Source organism: Anomaloglossus baeobatrachus, chromosome 10 (genome assembly GCF_048569485.1).
Source record: "Anomaloglossus baeobatrachus isolate aAnoBae1 chromosome 10, aAnoBae1.hap1, whole genome shotgun sequence".
NCBI lineage: Eukaryota > Metazoa > Chordata > Amphibia > Anura > Aromobatidae > Anomaloglossus > Anomaloglossus baeobatrachus.
In genome coordinates this window covers 210,191,895-210,209,764 of record NC_134362.1, presented here as the reverse complement: position 1 = coordinate 210,209,764, position 17,870 = coordinate 210,191,895, and the positions used below count along the sequence as shown (strand labels likewise).

The 17,870-nt window shown below is 58.0% G+C and overlaps 1 protein-coding gene across 5 annotated transcripts in view; it reads right to left on the bottom strand.

Annotated features, from left to right (window-relative positions):
* The window catches only part of GSE1 (Gse1 coiled-coil protein), a 226,928-nt gene that overhangs the window by 79,849 nt on the left and 129,209 nt on the right, over nt 1-17,870 (bottom strand). The gene's annotated exons all lie outside the window — the stretch shown is intronic.

Here is a 17,870-nt window from a genome sequence, read left to right as displayed (position 1 = left end):
CCAGCCATGGGTTACAGGGAGGGAGGATGCGCGGTATACGCTGTATACTGCCCCCGGAGATGCCCCGCGTCTGCCTGTATTTATACAGTGGGTGTGGGAGATACGCGGCTGGGTACACACGGATCTGCCATTGTTTGTGGGTGTCAGGAAGCCGCAGACTTCACCGGAGAAGCCGAGGATTAAAATATGACGAGGCCACCATCGCCTCCCGGGTGCAGCGAGACGCCGGGTGCACGCCATTAACCCCTGCACTCCAGAAAGACGCCATCATATGTGAAATACTGCAGCTTGCTGGGACCTTTAGTGCCTCCGATATCCGGGGCCTCACATCTGCTGAACTCCATATAGCATGTTATGACTTCAATGTGGTGACAAATTGGGTAACTATAACTCCCATCAGCCATAGGGCAGGGTCACCCCCCGCGCCCTCCGCGCAGCATCATCACTGTGCTCATCAATAATGGCCTGATACTTCCCTAACCTAAAGGGGTTCTGCCATTAACAACATTATTTACCCAAGATCTCCAGGGGTCTGGCTGCCGAAACCGATCCTGAGAACGGGGGTGATGAGCAGTACTGAGTGTGTGTAACCAAGGCACTGTGCAAACTGAGCATGTGCGACCAGACACTGTGTATACTGAGCACGTGCGACCAGGCACTGTGTATACTGAGCACGTGCGACCAGACACTGTGTGTACTGAGCACGTGCGACCAGACACCGTGTATACTGAGCACGTGCGACCAGACACCGTGTATACTGAGCATATGCGACCAGACACTGTGTGTACTGAGCATATGCGACCAGACACCGTGTATACTGAGCACGTGCGACCAGACACCGTGTATACTGAGCACGTGCGACCAGACACTGTGTGTACTGAGCACGTGCGACCAGACACCGTGTATACTGAGCACGTGCGACCAGACACCGTGTATACTGAGCATATGCGACCAGACACTGTGTGTACTGAGCATATGCGACCAGACACCGTGTATACTGAGCACGTGCGACCAGACACCGTGTATACTGAGCACGTGCGACCAGGCACTGTGTGTACTGAGCACGTGCGACCAGACACCGTGTGTACTGAGCACGTGCGACCAGGCACCGTGTGTACTGAGCACGTGCGACCAGGCACCGTGTGTACTGAGCACGTGCGACCAGGCACCGTGTGTACTGAGTATGTGCGACCAGGCACCGTGTGTACTGAGTATGTGCGACCAGGCACCGTGTGTACTGAGCACGTGCGACCAGGCACCGTGTGTACTGAGCACGTGCGACCAGGAACCGTGTGTACTGAGTATGTGCGACCAGGCACCGTGTGTACTGAGTATGTGCGACCAGGCACTGTGTGTACTGAGTATGTGCGACCAGGCGCTGTGTGTACTGAGCACGTGCGACCAGGCACCGTGTGTACTGAGTATGTGCGACCAGGCACCGTGTGTACTGAGCACGTGCGACCAGGCACCGTGTGTACTGAGCACGTGCGACCAGGCACCGTGTGTACTGAGCACGTGCGACCAGGCACCGTATGTACTGAGCACGTGCGACCAGGCACCGTGTGTACTGAGCACGTGCGACCAGGCACCGTGTGTACTGAACACGTGCGACCAGGCACCGTGTGTACTGAGTATGTGTGACCAGGCACTGTGTGTACTGAGTATGTGTGACCAGGCACCGTGTGTACTGAGCACGTGCGACCAGGCACCGTGTGTACTGAGTATGTGTGACCAGGCACCGTGTGTACTGAGCACGTGCGACCAGGCACCGTGTGTACTGAACACGTGCGACCAGGCACTGTGTGTACTGAGTATGTGTGACCAGGCACTGTGTATAGGGGGTGGTCGCACATGCTCAGTTCCACTCTGTTCACTTTCTGGCTCTGGAGATCGGTGGGATCTCAGTAACCGAACCCCCAGTATTCATTTATTTATCATCCTGTGGACAATATCATTTAAAGGGATATTCCAACAGACCCCGCTGAAGCACAGGGACGGTTTGTCTGGGACCCTTCCCCTTTAAGATGATATATCTCATGGAACACAGTTCTGCAACTAAATGTAACAATGTAACACAGGGCTGTATAATAACTGGTACTGCGCCTTTAAATATCCTCACCTCAGATACCACATAGTAAGTGCTGATGCTCCGCCGGGTGCGACCCCCCCCCCCCCCGTATTTCCCCATATAAATGCGGATTATTGTGGTTGGGGGAGGTGACGTCACCGCGCTCCATACACACGGCGCATTGTTCTGGCCTCCGCGCTCACACCCCGATACTGTGACACTCTGGTTTGCATATACAATGCGAGGCCATAGGAGAAAGCACAGAGGAGCGCGCGGGTTTATAGGGTGCCAGCGGAAATGGGGAGAACGCGGCCTGAAGAGCGGCTATTAACACCTTGTGGTGTCAAGACTTAACCCTCTCCTTACCGGGAATCCAAACATTAGCGCCTCAATGTCCCCCGCGATACAAAACCGCGACGCAAAATGTAATTACATTACAAGAGGTAGATCCGGAATCCGGGACAAGCCGCGTTCCTTCCCTGCACCCCGGATCCGCCAGGACCGGCGACACTAGACGGGCCCCACCGGTACCGCCATGTCTCCTCACAGTGTATACCGCCATGTCTCGTCACAGTGTATACCGCCATGTCTCGTCACAGTGTATACCGCCATGTCTCGTCACAGTGTATACCGCCATGTCTCGTCACAGTGTATACCGCCATGTCTCGTCACAGTGTATACCGCCATGTCTCCTCACAGTGTATACCGCCATGTCTCCTCACAGTGTATACCGCCATGTCTCCTCACAGTGTATACCGCCATGTCTCGTCAGTGTATACCGCCATGTCTCCTCACAGTGTATACCGCCATGTCTCCTCACAGTGTATACCGCCATGTCTCGTCACAGTGTATACCGCCATGTCTCCTCACAGTGTATACCGCCATGTCTCCTCACAGTGTATACCGCTATGTCTCGTCAGTGTATACCGCCATGTCTCGTCACAGTGTATACCGCCATGTCTCGTCACAGTGTATACCGCCATGTCTCCTCACAGTGTATACCGCCATGTCTCGTCAGAGTATACCGCCATGTCTCGTTAGTGTATACCGCCATGTCTCCTCACAGTATATACCGCCATGTCTCCTCACAGTGTATACCGCCATGTCTCGTCAGTGTATACCGCCATGTCTCCTCACAGTGTATACCGCCATGTCTCGTCAGTGTATACCGCCATGTCTCCTCACAGTGTATACCGCCATGTCTCGTCAGTGTATACCGCCATGTCTCCTCACAGTGTATACCGCCATGTCTCGTCAGTGTATACCGCCATGTCTCGTCAGTGTATACCGCCATGTCTCGTCAGTGTATACCGCCATGTCTCGTCAGTGTATACCGCCCCATCGTCATGTGCTTTCTGTACAATTTAGTATCGCCATATACACCATAAAAAACATCCGCGTGTGGAATCCAGACGCCCGCTCCGGGGAGATGTAATATAAATGAGGAATGGTTTCCCGGGTGACTGCTCGCTTCTCGGGGAGCGCGGTTATATGATGGAGGCAGAGGAGCGAGCCGCGACGGGGGAGGAGAGGTGCATTAGTGATAACTGAAAGGGACAGACAAAACGAGCGGAAGATAATGGGGTGAACGCTTCACATCCGCACGCCCCCCCTCAAAGCTGCACACCAAATGCGCCCCAGAGCGCCTCCGCCTATCCGGAGCATTACCAGGCCGCCAGCGCCCCATTAGTCCGCTCAATTCCCATTGTCCCTCTCATCGATCACCGGCCACGCATCACTGACCGGGGAAATGACAACAAGGAACGAGCGCTGGTCTACAGCCGCCAACGCAGGAGCGCGGCCCGGGCAGGCGCCCAACTGCACGCCTGACCACGAGGGCGTCAGCCCCGGCTAATGCCCAAAGAGGGCGCTGTCACGTGGCAACACGGTGCGAAAACTCACCGAGGAGCTGACAACGGGGCGACTACAAACATTCCGCGACAGACGCTCCGCTACACGGCGACGGATGCTCCGCTACACGGCGACGGACGCTCCGCTACACCGCGACAGACGCTCCGCTACACGGCGACAGACGCTCCGCTACACCGCGACAGACGCTCCGCTACACCGCGACAGACGCTCCGCTACACGGCGACGGACGCTCCGCTACACCGCGACAGACGCTCCGCTACACCGCGACAGACGCTCCGCTACACCGCGACAGACGCTCCGCTACACGGCGACGGACGCTCCGCTACACCGCGACAGACGCTCCGCTACACGGCGACAGACGCTCCGCTACACCGCGACAGACGCTCCGCTACACCGCAACAGACGCTCCGCTACACCGCGACAGACGCTCCGCTACACAGCGACGGATGCTCCGCTACACCGCGACAGACGCTCCACTACACCGCGACAGACGCTCCGCTACACCGCGACAGACGCTCCGCTACACTGTAACAAACACTGCATCTGGACAGGAGCGAGGGGAGGGGGGGGGGGTTTGACCTCGGTTTGCAGCACACGTCTCGCCCTCGCACCAGAGATTTTATTATTTGATATTTTCTAGACCTATTTAATTTCACAATCCCTCATATGTGAACAGCGCCATTCACTCATCAGATCTCAGTGCCGTAAGTTCTCCCATCATATGAACAGCACCGCCATGAGTGCCTGCAGCGTTATCCCTCAGTCCTGGGGATGAGAGTGCCTGCAGCGTTATCCCTCAGTCCTGGGGATGAGAGTGCCTGCAGCGTTATCCCTCAGTCCTGGGGATGAGAGTGCCTGCAGCGTTATCCCTCAGTCCTGGGGATGAGAGTGCCTGCAGCGTTATCCCTCAGTCCTGGGGATGAGAGTGCCTGCAGCGTTATCCCTCAGTCCTGGGGATGAGAGTGCCTGCAGCGTTATCCCTCAGTCCTGGGGATGAGAGTGCCTGCAGCGTTATCCCTCAGTCCTGGGGATGAGAGTGCCTGCAGCGTTATCCCTCAGTCCTGGGGATGAGAGTGCCTGCAGCGTTACCCCTCAGTCCTGGGGATGAGAGTGCCTGCAGCGTTATCCCTCAGTCCTTGGGATGAGAGTGCCTGCAGCGTTATCCCTCAGTCCTGGGGATGAGAGTGCCTGCAGCGTTATCCCTCAGTCCTGGGGATGAGAGTGCCTGCAGCGTTATCCCTCAGTCCTGGGGATGAGAGTGCCTGCAGCGTTATCCCTCAGTCCTGGGGATGAGAGTGCCTGCAGCGTTATCCCTCAGTCCTGGGGATGAGAGTGCCTGCAGCGTTATCCCTCAGTCCTGGGGATGAGAGTGCCTGCAGCGTTACCCCTCAGTCCTGGGGATGAGAGTGCCTGCAGCGTTATCCCTCAGTCCTTGGGATGAGAGTGCCTGCAGCGTTATCCCTCAGTCCTGGGGATGAGAGTGCCTGCAGCGTTATCCCTCAGTCCTGGGGATGAGAGTGCCTGCAGCGTTATCCCTCAGTCCTGGGGATGAGAGTGCCTGCAGCGTTATCCCTCAGTCCTGGGGATGAGAGTGCCTGCAGCGTTATCCCTCAGTCCTGGGGATGAGAGTGCCTGCAGCGTTACCCCTCAGTCCTGGGGATGAGAGTGCCTGCAGCGTTATCCCTCAGTCCTGGGGATGAGAGTGCCTGCAGCGTTATCCCTCAGTCCTGGGGATGAGAGTGCCTGCAGCGTTATCCCTCAGTCCTGGGGATGAGAGTGCCTGCAGCGTTACCCCTCAGTCCTGGGGATGAGAGTGCCTTCAACGTTATCCCTCAGTCCTGGGGATGAGAGTGCCTGCAGCGTTATCCCTCAGTCCTGGGGATGAGAGTGCCTGCAGCGTTATCCCTCAGTCCTGGGGATGAGAGTGCCTGCAGCGTTATCCCTCAGTCCTGGGGATGAGAGTGCCTGCAGCGTTATCCCTCAGTCCTGGGGATGAGAGTGCCTGCAGCGTTATCCCTCAGTCCTGGGGATGAGAGTGCCTGCAGCGTTACCCCTCAGTCCTGGGGATGAGAGTGCCTGCAGCGTTATCCCTCAGTCCTGGGGATGAGAGTGCCTGCAGCGTTATCCCTCAGTCCTTGGGATGAGAGTGCCTGCAGCGTTATCCCTCAGTCCTGGGGATGAGAGTGCCTGCAGCGTTATCCCTCAGTCCTGGGGATGAGAGTGCCTTCAACGTTATCCCTCAGTCCTGGGGATGAGAGTGCCTGCAGCGTTATCCCTCAGTCCTGGGGATGAGAGTGCCTGCAGCGTTATCCCTCAGTCCTGGGGATGAGAGTGCCTGCAGCGTTATCCCTCAGTCCTGGGGATGAGAGTGCCTGCAGCGTTATCCCTCAGTCCTGGGGATGAGAGTGCCTGCAGCGTTATCCCTCATTCCTGGGGATGAGAGTGCCTGCAGCGTTATCCCTCAGTCCTGGGGATGAGAGTGCCTGCAGCGTTATCCCTCAGTCCTGGGGATGAGAGTGCCTGCAGCGTTATCCCTCAGTCCTAAGGTTGAGAGTGCCTGCAGCGTTATCCCTCAGTCCCGGGGATGAGAGTGCCTGCAGCGTTATCCCTCAGTCCTAAGGTTGAGAGTGCCTGCAGCGTTATCCCTCAGTCCTGGGGATGAGAGTGCCTGCAGCGTTATCCCTCAGTCCCGGGGATGAGAGTGCCTGCAGCGTTATCCCTCAGTCCTAAGGTTGAGAGTGCCTGCAGCGTTATCCCTCAGTCCCGGGGATGAGAGTGCCTGCAGCGTTATCCCTCAGTCCTGGGGATGAGAGTGCCTGCAGCGTTATCCCTCAGTCCTAAGGTTGAGAGTGCCTGCAGCGTTATCCCTCAGTCCTGTGGATGAGAGTGCCTGCAGCGTTATCCCTCAGTCCTGGGGATGAGAGTGCCTGCAACGTTATCCCTCAGTCCTGGGGATGAGAGTGCCTGCAGCGTTATCCCTCAGTCCTAAGGTTGAGAGTGCCTGCAGCGTTATCCCTCAGTCCTAAGGTTGAGAGTGCCTGCAGCGTTATCCCTCAGTCCTGGGGATGAGAGTGCCTGTAGCGTTATCCCTCAGTCCTGTGGATGAGAGTGCCTGCAGCATTATCCCTCAGTCCTGGGGATGAGAGTGCCTGCAGCGTTATCCCTCAGTCCTGTGGATGAGAGTGCCTGCAGCGTTATCCCTCAGTCCTAAGGTTGAGAGTGCCTGCAGCGTTATCCCTCAGTCCTAAGGTTGAGAGTGCCTGCAGCGTTATCCCTCAGTCCTGGGGATGAGAGTGCCTGTAGCGTTATCCCTCAGTCCTGTGGATGAGAGTGCCTGCAGCGTTATCCCTCAGTCCTGGGGATGAGAGTGCCTGCAGCGTTATCCCTCAGTCCTGGGGATGAGAGTGCCTGCAGCATTATCCCTCAGTCCTGGGGATGAGAGTGCCTGCAGCATTATCCCTCAGTCCTGTGGATGAGAGTGCCTGCAGCGTTATCCCTCAGTCCTGGGGATGAGAGTGCCTGCAGCGTTATCCCTCAGTCCTGGGGATGAGAGTGCCTGCAGCATTATCCCTCAGTCCTGTGGATGAGAGTGCCTGCAGCGTTATCCCTCAGTCCTGGGGATGAGAGTGCCTGCAGCGTTATCCCTCAGTCCTGTGGATGAGAGTGCCTGCAGCGTTATCCCTCAGTCCTGTGGATGAGAGTGCCTGTAGCGTTATCCCTCAGTCCTGTGGATGAGAGTGCCTGTAGCGTTATCCCTCAGTCCTGGGGATGAGAGTGCCTGCAGCGTTATCCCTCAGTCCTGGGGATGAGAGTGCCTGTAGCGTTATCCCTCAGTCCTGTGGATGAGAGTGCCTGCAGCGTTATCCCTCAGTCCTGGGGATGAGAGTGCCTGCAGCGTTATCCCTCAGTCCTGGGGATGAGAGTGCCTGCAGCGTTATCCCTCAGTCCTGGGGATGAGAGTGCCTGCAGCGTTATCCCTCAGTCCTGTGGATGAGAGTGCCTGCAGCGTTATCCCTCAGTCCTGGGGATGAGAGTGCCTGCAGCGTTATCCCTCAGTCCTGGGGATGAGAGTGCCTGCAGCGTTATCCCTCAGTCCTGGGGATGAGAGTGCCTGCAGCGTTATCCCTCAGTCCTGTGGATGAGAGTGCCTGCAGCGTTATCCCTCAGTCCTAAGGTTGAGAGTGCCTGCAGCGTTATCCCTCAGTCCTGGGGATGAGAGTGCCTGCAGCGTTACCCCTCAGTCCTGGGGATGAGAGTGCCTGCAGCGTTATCCCTCAGTCCTGTGGATGAGAGTGCCTGCAGCGTTATCCCTCAGTCCTAAGGTTGAGAGTGCCTGCAGCGTTATCCCTCAGTCCTGGGGATGAGAGTGCCTGCAGCGTTATCCCTCAGTTGGGCCAATGACTGGTTGTAGACAATGGGACTGGTCTGTACTCGGGATAATGACGGGGCGTTGAGGATGGGATTGGTCTGTATTTGGGGCTGTGGAGGCTTCAGCCTGTTTTCCGGGTAGTCTCCGTTTGCAGAGGATGGGACCGGTCTGTTCTCCGGGTAACCTCCATTTGCAGAGGATGGGACCGGTCTGTACTCCGGGTAACCACTGTTTAGGAGGATGGGACCGGTCTGTTCTCCGGGTAGTCTCCGTTTGCAGAGGATGGGACCTGTCTGTTCTCCGGGTAACCTCTGTTTAGGAGGATGGGACCGGTCTGTACTCCGGGTAACCTCCGTTTAGGAGGATGGGACCGGTCTGTTCTCGGGGTAGTCTCCATTTGCAGAGGATGGGACTGGTCTGTTCTCCGGGTAACCTCTGTTTAGGAGGATGGGACCGGTCTGTACTCCGGGTAACCTCCGTTTAGGAGGATGGGACTGGTCTGTTCTCCGGGTAACCTCCGTTTAGGAGGATGGGACTGGTCTGTACTCCGGGTAACCTCCGTTTAGGAGGATGGGGCCGATCTGTTCTCCAGGTAACCTCCGTTTGCAGAGGATGGGACCGGTCTGTACTCCGGGTAACCTCCGTTTAGGAGGATGGGACCGGTCTGTACTCCGGGTAACCTCCGTTTAGGAGGATGGGACCGGTCTATTCTCCGGGTAACCTCCGTTTGCAGAGGATGGGACCGGTCTGTACTCCGGGTAACCTCTGTTTAGGAGGATGGGACCGGTCTGTTCTCCGGGTAACCTCCGTTTAGGAGGATGGGACCGGTCTGTTCTCCGGGTAACCTCCGTTTGCAGAGGATGGGACCGGTCTGTACTTGGCATTGTGTTATTTGCACAGGTGCGGAGCAGACAGGTGCGCGGTGCGGAGGGCAGAGTACGACCTGCGGCCGCGCCGTCACCTCTCTCTATTGTTATCAGTCACATCTCTGTGTACAGAGCGGAGTCATAGACCGGAGGAGAACTGACGCCAGCTGTCAGTCGCACGAGCCTCCGTCACCTGCTGTCAGCTCATGGCCCGGACTGATCCTCTCACAGATAGCCCATATTTACATCCGCTGCGGGGCCCGGACTAGCACATTAATGCTGGACGCGGGAGGATAAAGGCCCCGTGTGCAGAGGACGTGTGTGTGACCGTCACCATCAATCAGGACCAGGGTAGATCACCTACTGTGTACGGCCCAGGAGGATCACAGAGGACGGATCCCGGCAGATCCTGCAGGAGATCGGGAGGTGATTAGCCGCGCTCCACCAGGACTAATATACGGGGGGCCTCAAACTCCATACAGCGCAGTCTTCCGGGGAGGAGCAGATAGACCCTGTCCTTTATCCGCTGCCCCTTACAGAAGACCCCGCAGAGTCTCTGCATTCCCATGAAGCGGTGAATGGCGGATCGCGCTGCGCGCCGGTGACACGGCCTCTGAATTCCCGCATTCTCCGCTGTTTGCTTACGCTCCAGGAAATTGGATTTCCGTGTGAGTGGCTTAATTGCTTTGTGCAGTAAACGGCCGGTAATCGCTCCGTGACCACTTGATCTCTTAAAGGCAAAGGTTCCGAAGAAAGAAAAAAAAAAAGGGGGAGGGGAACCTGCCGGCAGATGGAGCGCAGAACGCGGCAGCTTGCCGTGGCCAAACCAATTATTTATCTAATTATGATTTACCACTTAACCACATGATCTTTCCGCAGAGTAGTGGGCAATTAAAGCCAGGGTGATTATGTGGATTATGCTAATGAGCTGGATGCAAGTGAGGAAAATTGGAGATTACATATTGGCAGAAGCCCGGTGCCGGCACAGAGCGGAGGGGAGCCGAGGTCAGTGCAACAAAAGCCGGGGCGCGAGGTCAGTGCAACAAAGGCCGGGGGCGAGGTCAGTGCAGCAAAGGCCGGGGGCGAGGTCAGTGCAACAAAGGGCGGGGGCGAGGTCAGTGCAACAAAGGCCGCGGGCGAGGTCAGTGCAACAAAGGGCGGGGGCGAGGTCAGTGCAACAAAGGCCGGGGGCGAGGTCAGTGCAACAAAGGCCGGGGGCGAGGTCAGTGCAACAAAGGCCGGGGGCGAGGTCAGTGCAGCAAAGGCCGGGGGCGAGGTCAGTGCAGCAAAGGCCGGGGGCGAGGTCAGTGCAGCAAAGGCCGGGGGCGACTTCAGTGCAGCAAAGGCCGGGGACGAGGTCAGTGCAGCAAAGGCCGGGGGCGAGGTCAGTGCAACAAAGGCCGGGGGGCGAGGTCAGTGCAGCAAAGGCCGGGGGCGAGGTCAGTGCAGCAAAGGCCGGGGGCGAGGTCAGTGCAGCAAAGGCCGGGTGCGAGGTCAGTGCAGCAAAGGCCGGGGGCGAGGTCAGTGCAGCAAAGGGCCGGGGGCGAGGTCAGTGCAGCAAAGGCCGGGGGGCGAGGTCAGTGCAGCAAAGGCCGGGGGCGAGGTCAGTGCAGCAAAGGCCGGGGGCGAGGTCAGTGCAGCAAAGGCCGGGGGCGAGGTCAGTGCAGCAAAGGCCGGGGGCGAGGTCAGTGCAGCAAAGGCCGGGGGCGAGGTCAGTGCAGCAAAGGCCGGGGGCGAGGTCAGTGCAGCAAAGTCCGGGGGCGAGGTCAGTGCAGCAAAGGCCGGGGGCGAGGGTCAGTGCAGCAAAGGCCGGGGGCGAGGTCAGTGCAGCAAAGGCCGGGGGCGAGGTCAGTGCAGCAAAGGCCGGGGGCGAGGTCAGTGCAGCAAAGGCCGGGGGCGAGGTCAGTGCAGCAGAGGCCGGGGGCGAGGTCAGTGCAGCAAAGGCGGGGGCAAGGTCAGTGCAGCAAAGGCCGGGAGCAGGTGATCGGGACCTGAGCAAACACCGCGGATATCAGACAGGAGACTGAAGCGAAGAGACACCGCGGATATCAGACAGGAGACTGAAGCGGAGAGACACCGCGGATATCAGACAGGAGACTGAACCGGAGAGACACCGCGGATATCAGACAGGAGACCGAAGCGGAGAGACACCGCGGATATCAGACAGGAGACCGAAGCGGAGAGACACCGCGGATATCAGACAGGAGACCGAAGCGGAGAGACACCGCGGATATCAGACAGGAGACCGAAGCGGAGAGACACCGCGGATATCAGACAGGAGACTGAAGCGGAGAGACACCGCGGATATCAGACAGGAGACTGAAGCGGAGAGACACGCGGATATCAGACAGGAGACTGAACCGGAGAGACACCGCGGATATCAGACAGGAGACTGAACCGGAGAGACACCGCGGATATCAGACAGGAGACCGAACCGGAGAGACACCGAGGATATCAGACAGGAGACTGAAGCAGAGAGACACCGCGGATATCAGACAGGAGACTGAACCGGAGAGACACCGCGGATATCAGACAGGAGACTGAACCGAAGAGACACCGCGGATATCAGACAGGAGACTGAAGCGGAGAGACACCGCGGATATCAGACAGGAGACTGAACCGGAGAGACACCGCAGATATCAGACAGGAGACTGAAGCGGAGAGATACCGCGGATATCAGACAGGAGACTGAAGCGGAGAGATACCGCGGATATCAGACAGGAGACTGAAGCGGAGAGACACCGCGGACATCAGACAGGAGACTGAAGCGGAGAGACACCGCGGATATCAGACAGGAGACTGAAGCGGAGAGACACCGCGGATATCAGACAGGAGACTGAAGCGGAGAGACACCGCGGATATCAGACAGGAGGACTGAAGCGGAGAGACACCGCGGATATCAGACAGGAGACTGAAGCAGAGAGACACCGCGGATATCAGACAGGAGACTGAACCGGAGAGACACCGAGGATATCAGACAGGAGACTGAACCGGAGAGACACCGCGGATATCAGACAGGAGACTGAACTGGAGAGATACGCGGATATCAGACAGGAGACTGAAGCGGAGAGACACCGAGGATATCAGACAGGAGACTGAACCGGAGAGACACCGCGGATATCAGACAGGAGACTGAACTGGAGAGATACCGCGGATATCAGACAGGAGACTGAAGCGGAGAGACACCGAGGATATCAGACAGGAGACTGAACCGGAGAGACACCGCGGATATCAGACAGGAGACCGAAGCGGAGAGACACCGCGGATATCAGACAGGAGACTGAACCGAAGAGACACCGCGGATATCAGACAGGAGACTGAACCGGAGAGACACCGCGGATATCAGACAGGAGACTGAACTGGAGAGACACCGCGGATATCAGACAGGAGGCTGAACCGGAGAGACACCGCGGATATCAGACAGGAGACTGAAGCGGAGAGACACCGCGGATATCAGACAGGAGACTGAACCGGAGAGACACCGCGGATATCAGACAGGAGACTGAACTGGAGAGACACCGCGGATATCAGACAGGAGGCTGAACCGGAGAGACACCGCGGATTATCAGACAGGAGACTGAACCGGAGAGACACCGCGGATATCAGACAGGAGACTGAACCGGAGAGACACCGCGGATATCAGACAGGAGACCGAAGCGGAGAGACACCGCGGATATCAGACAGGAGACTGAACCGGAGAGACACCGCGGATATCAGACAGGAGACCGAACCGGAGAGACACCGAGGATATCAGACAGGAGACTGAAGCAGAGAGACACCGCGGCTATCAGACAGGAGACTGAACCGGAGAGACACCGCGGATATCAGACAGGAGACTGAACCGAAGAGACACCGCGGATATCAGACAGGAGACCGAAGCGGAGAGACACTGCGGATATCAGACAGGAGACTGAAGCGGAGAGACACCGCGGATATCAGACAGGAGACTGAAGCGGAGAGACACCGCGGATATCAGACAGGAGACTGAAGCGGAGAGACACCGCGGATATCAGACAGGAGACTGAACCGGAGAGACACCGCGGATATCAGACAGGAGACTGAAGCGGAGAGACACCGCGGATATCAGACAGGAGACTGAACCGGAGAGACACCGCGGATATCAGACAGGAGACTGAACCGAAGAGACACCGCGGATATCAGACAGGAGACTGAAGCGGAGAGACACCGCGGATATCAGACAGGAGACTGAACCGGAGAGACACCGCGGATATCAGACAGGAGACTGAAGCGGAGAGATACCGCGGATATCAGACAGGAGACTGAAGCGGAGAGATACCGCGGATATCAGACAGGAGACTGAAGCGGAGAGACACCGCGGACATCAGACAGGAGACTGAAGCGGAGAGACACCGCGGATATCAGACAGGAGACTGAAGCGGAGAGACACCGCGGATATCAGACAGGAGACTGAAGCGGAGAGACACCGCGGATATCAGACAGGAGACTGAACCGAAGAGACACCGCGGATATCAGACAGGAGACTGAACCGGAGAGACACCGCGGATATCAGACAGGAGACTGAACTGGAGAGACACCGCGGATATCAGACAGGAGGCTGAACCGGAGAGACACCGCAGATATCAGACAGGAGACTGAAGCGGAGAGATACCGCGGATATCAGACAGGAGACTGAAGCGGAGAGATACCGCGGATATCAGACAGGAGACTGAAGCGGAGAGACACCGCGGACATCAGACAGGAGACTGAAGCGGAGAGACACCGCGGATATCAGACAGGAGACTGAAGCGGAGAGACACCGCGGATATCAGACAGGAGACTGAAGCGGAGAGACACCGCGGATATCAGACAGGAGACTGAAGCGGAGAGACACCGCGGATATCAGACAGGAGACTTAAGCAGAGAGACACCGCGGATATCAGACAGGAGACTGAACCGGAGAGACACCGAGGATATCAGACAGGAGACTGAACCGGAGAGACACCGCGGATATCAGACAGGAGACTGAACTGGAGAGATACCGCGGATATCAGACAGGAGACTGAAGCGGAGAGACACCGAGGATATCAGACAGGAGACTGAACCGGAGAGACACCGCGGATATCAGACAGGAGACTGAACTGGAGAGATACCGCGGATATCAGACAGGAGACTGAAGCGGAGAGACACCGAGGATATCAGACAGGAGACTGAACCGGAGAGACACCGCGGATATCAGACAGGAGACCGAAGCGGAGAGACACCGAGGATATCAGACAGGAGACTGAACCGAAGAGACACCGCGGATATCAGACAGGAGACTGAACCGGAGAGACACCGCGGATATCAGACAGGAGACTGAACTGGAGAGACACCGCGGATATCAGACAGGAGACTGAAGCAGAGAGACACCGCGGATATCAGACAGGAGACCGAAGCGGAGAGACACCGCGGATATCAGACAGGAGGCTGAACCGGAGAGACACCGCGGATATCAGACAGGAGACTGAACCGGAGAGACACCGAGGATATCAGACAGGAGACTGAACCGAAGAGACACCGCGGATATCAGACAGGAGACCGAAGCGGAGAGACACTGCGGATATCAGACAGGAGACTGAAGCGGAGAGACACCGCGGATATCAGACAGGAGACTGAACCGGAGAGACACCGCGGATATCAGACAGGAGACTGAAGCGGAGAGATCACAGCGCACCACGAAGCAGAGACACGGAGCGGCGCAGTTATTACACTGGTTCGGGGTCAGCCGGGGTTCAGCTGCTCCAGGCAACACGGCAATAATGGCCTCCATAATCACACGGGGGAAGGTCGTGCACAGGATGCGAGTGCGGCAGGAGCTGTTGATGTGGAAGATGGGGCGGCGGGCGACTGCACACAGGGGTCTTGTTTTCTGTATTAACTCTGCGAGTGCCAGCGGTGCAGAAACCAGCTGCAATGTACAAAGCAGGACGCCATTCTGTCCCGGCACGTCGTTCCAGACCTCCGGCGCACACGAGCCACTAATGGAAATCCTATAGTACCGCATATACCGGCAGATAAAATGCTGGATCCCAGAAGAGATGGAGTACGACGGTCTAATGTAACCGGCGGCCATTTACTCATCACTACGACGACGACGCGCAGACGGAGAGACCATTAACGCGTTATTTCCACTGGGCCGAGCACAAAGTGTTCCGGGTCTCGGGGAGGACAATCACACGCGGCAATTATTGGTGAGAAATCCCCGGTCTTATGTCCCCCCCCCGGCTGCAAAACTAGTGAGGACTATAGACTCCCCTGCAGGAGCGCGCTACGTCCCCCCCGCACCACGCGTCCCCCTCGCACCACGCGTCCCCCCGCACTACACGTCCCCCCCGCACCACGCGTCCCCCCCGCACCACGCTTCCCCCCGCACTACGCGTCCCCCCGCACTACACGTCCCCCTCGCACCACGCGTCCCCCCCCGCACCACGCGTCCCCCTCGCACCACACGTCCCCCCCGCACCACGCGTCCCCCCCGCACCACGCGTCCCCCCGCACCACGCGTCCCCCTCGCACCACACGTCCCCCCCCCGCACCACGCGTCCCCCCCGCACCACGCGTCCCCCCCGCACTACGCGTCCCCCCCGCACTACACGTCCCCCTCGCACCACGCGTCCCCCCCGCACCACGCGTCCCCCCCGCACCACGCGTCCCCACGCACCACGCGTCCCCCCCGCACCACGCGTCCCCCCCCGCACTACGCGTCCCCCCGCACTACGCGTCCCCCCGTGGAGGCGGCACCATCAGGAAGAGCTGCAGGATAGCCACCAACTGATACCTCCCATCAGAGGCAGCACCACCAGGAAGGGCAGCAGGATAGCCACCAACCGATACCTCCCATCAGAGGCGGCACCATCAGGAAGAGCGGCAGGATAGCCACCAACCGATACCTCCCATCAGAGGCAGCATCATCAGGAAGAGCAGCAGGATAGCCACCAACCGATACCTCCCATCAGAGGCAGCACCACCAGGAAGGGCAGCAGGATAGCCACCAACCGATACCTCCCATCAGAGGCGGCACCATCAGGAAGAGCGGCAGGATAGCCACCAACCGATACCTCCCATCAGAGGCAGCATCACCAGGAAGAGCAGCAGGATAGCCACCAACCGATACCTCCCATCAGAGGCAGCACCACCAGGAAGAGCAGCAGGATAGCCACCAACCGATACCTCCCATCAGAGGCAGCACCATCAGGAAGAGCGGCAGGATAGCCACCAACCGATACCTCCCATCAGAGGCAGCATCATCAGGAAGAACAGCAGGATTGCCACCAACCGATACCTCCCATCAGAGGCAGCATCATCAGGAAGAACAGCAGGATAGCCACCGACCGATACCTCCCATCAGAGGCAGCAGCACCAGGAAGAGCAGCAGGATAGCCACCAACCAATACCTCCCATCAGAGGCAGCACCACCAGGAAGAGCAGCAGGATAGCCACCAACCGATACCTCCCATCAGAGGCCGCACCACCAGGAAGAGCAGCAGGATAGCCACCAACCGATACCTCCCATCAGAGGCAGCACCATCAGGAAGAGCAGCAGGATAGCCACCAACCGATACCTCCCATCAGAGGCAGCATCATCAGGAAGAGCGGCAGCATAGCCACCAACCGATACCTCCCATCAGAGGCAGCCCCACCAGGAAGAGCGGCAGGATAGCCACCAACCGATACCTCCCATCAGAGGCAGCACCACCAGGAAGAGCGGCAGGATAGCCACCAACCGATACCTCCCATCAGAGGCAGCATCATCAGGAAGAGCGGCAGGATAGCCACCGACCGATACCTCCCATCAGAGGCAGCATCATCAGGAAGAGCGGCAGGATAGCCACCAACCAATACCTCCCATCAGAGGCAGCATCATCAGGAAGAGCGGCAGGATAGCCACCGACCGATACCTCCCATCAGAGGCAGCATCATCAGGAAGAGCGGCAGGATAGCCACCGACCGATACCTCCCATCAGAGGCAGCATCATCAGGAAGAGCGGCAGGATAGCCACCGACCGATACCTCCCATCAGAGACGGCAGTGGACAACGAGGCATTGGGACCCCACATTCTAGAGCAGCACCCCGGGGGTTACACTGCATACTGAGGAGACCCCAAGGGGAAAAAAAAATCTACAAAAAAAACAACTCTCCAAAACCACGGGCGCCAGTAACATCATAAAGCACCTGCCTCACCGGAACGTCCAGATCCTGCTGAGAAAAGCCCCAAGGTCGTCCAGAGATTACACAGTGAAACACAAGGAGGACGGCGCCATAAACCGCGAGATAAGGGCCACACGCGAAGGTCAGGTGCAACCTGAGCACTAAGGGGTGCTTCACACACAGCGAGCTCGCTGCCGAGATCGCTGCTGAGTCACGCTTTTTGTGACGCAGCAGTGACCTCATTAGCGATCTCGCTGTGTGTGACACTGAGCAGCGATCTGGCCCCTGCTGCGAGATCGCTGCTCGTTACACACAGCCCTGGTTCGTTTTCTTCAAAGCCGCTCTCCCGCTGTGACACACAGATCGCTGTGTGTGACAGCGAGAGAGCGACAAATGAAGCGAGCAGGGAGCAGGAGCCGGCGTCTGACAGCTGAGGTAAGCTTGTAACCAAGATAAACATCGGGTAACCAAGGTGGTTACCCGATATTTACCTTAGTTACCAGCCTCCGCAGCTCTCACGCTGCCTGTGCTGCCGGCTCCGGCTCT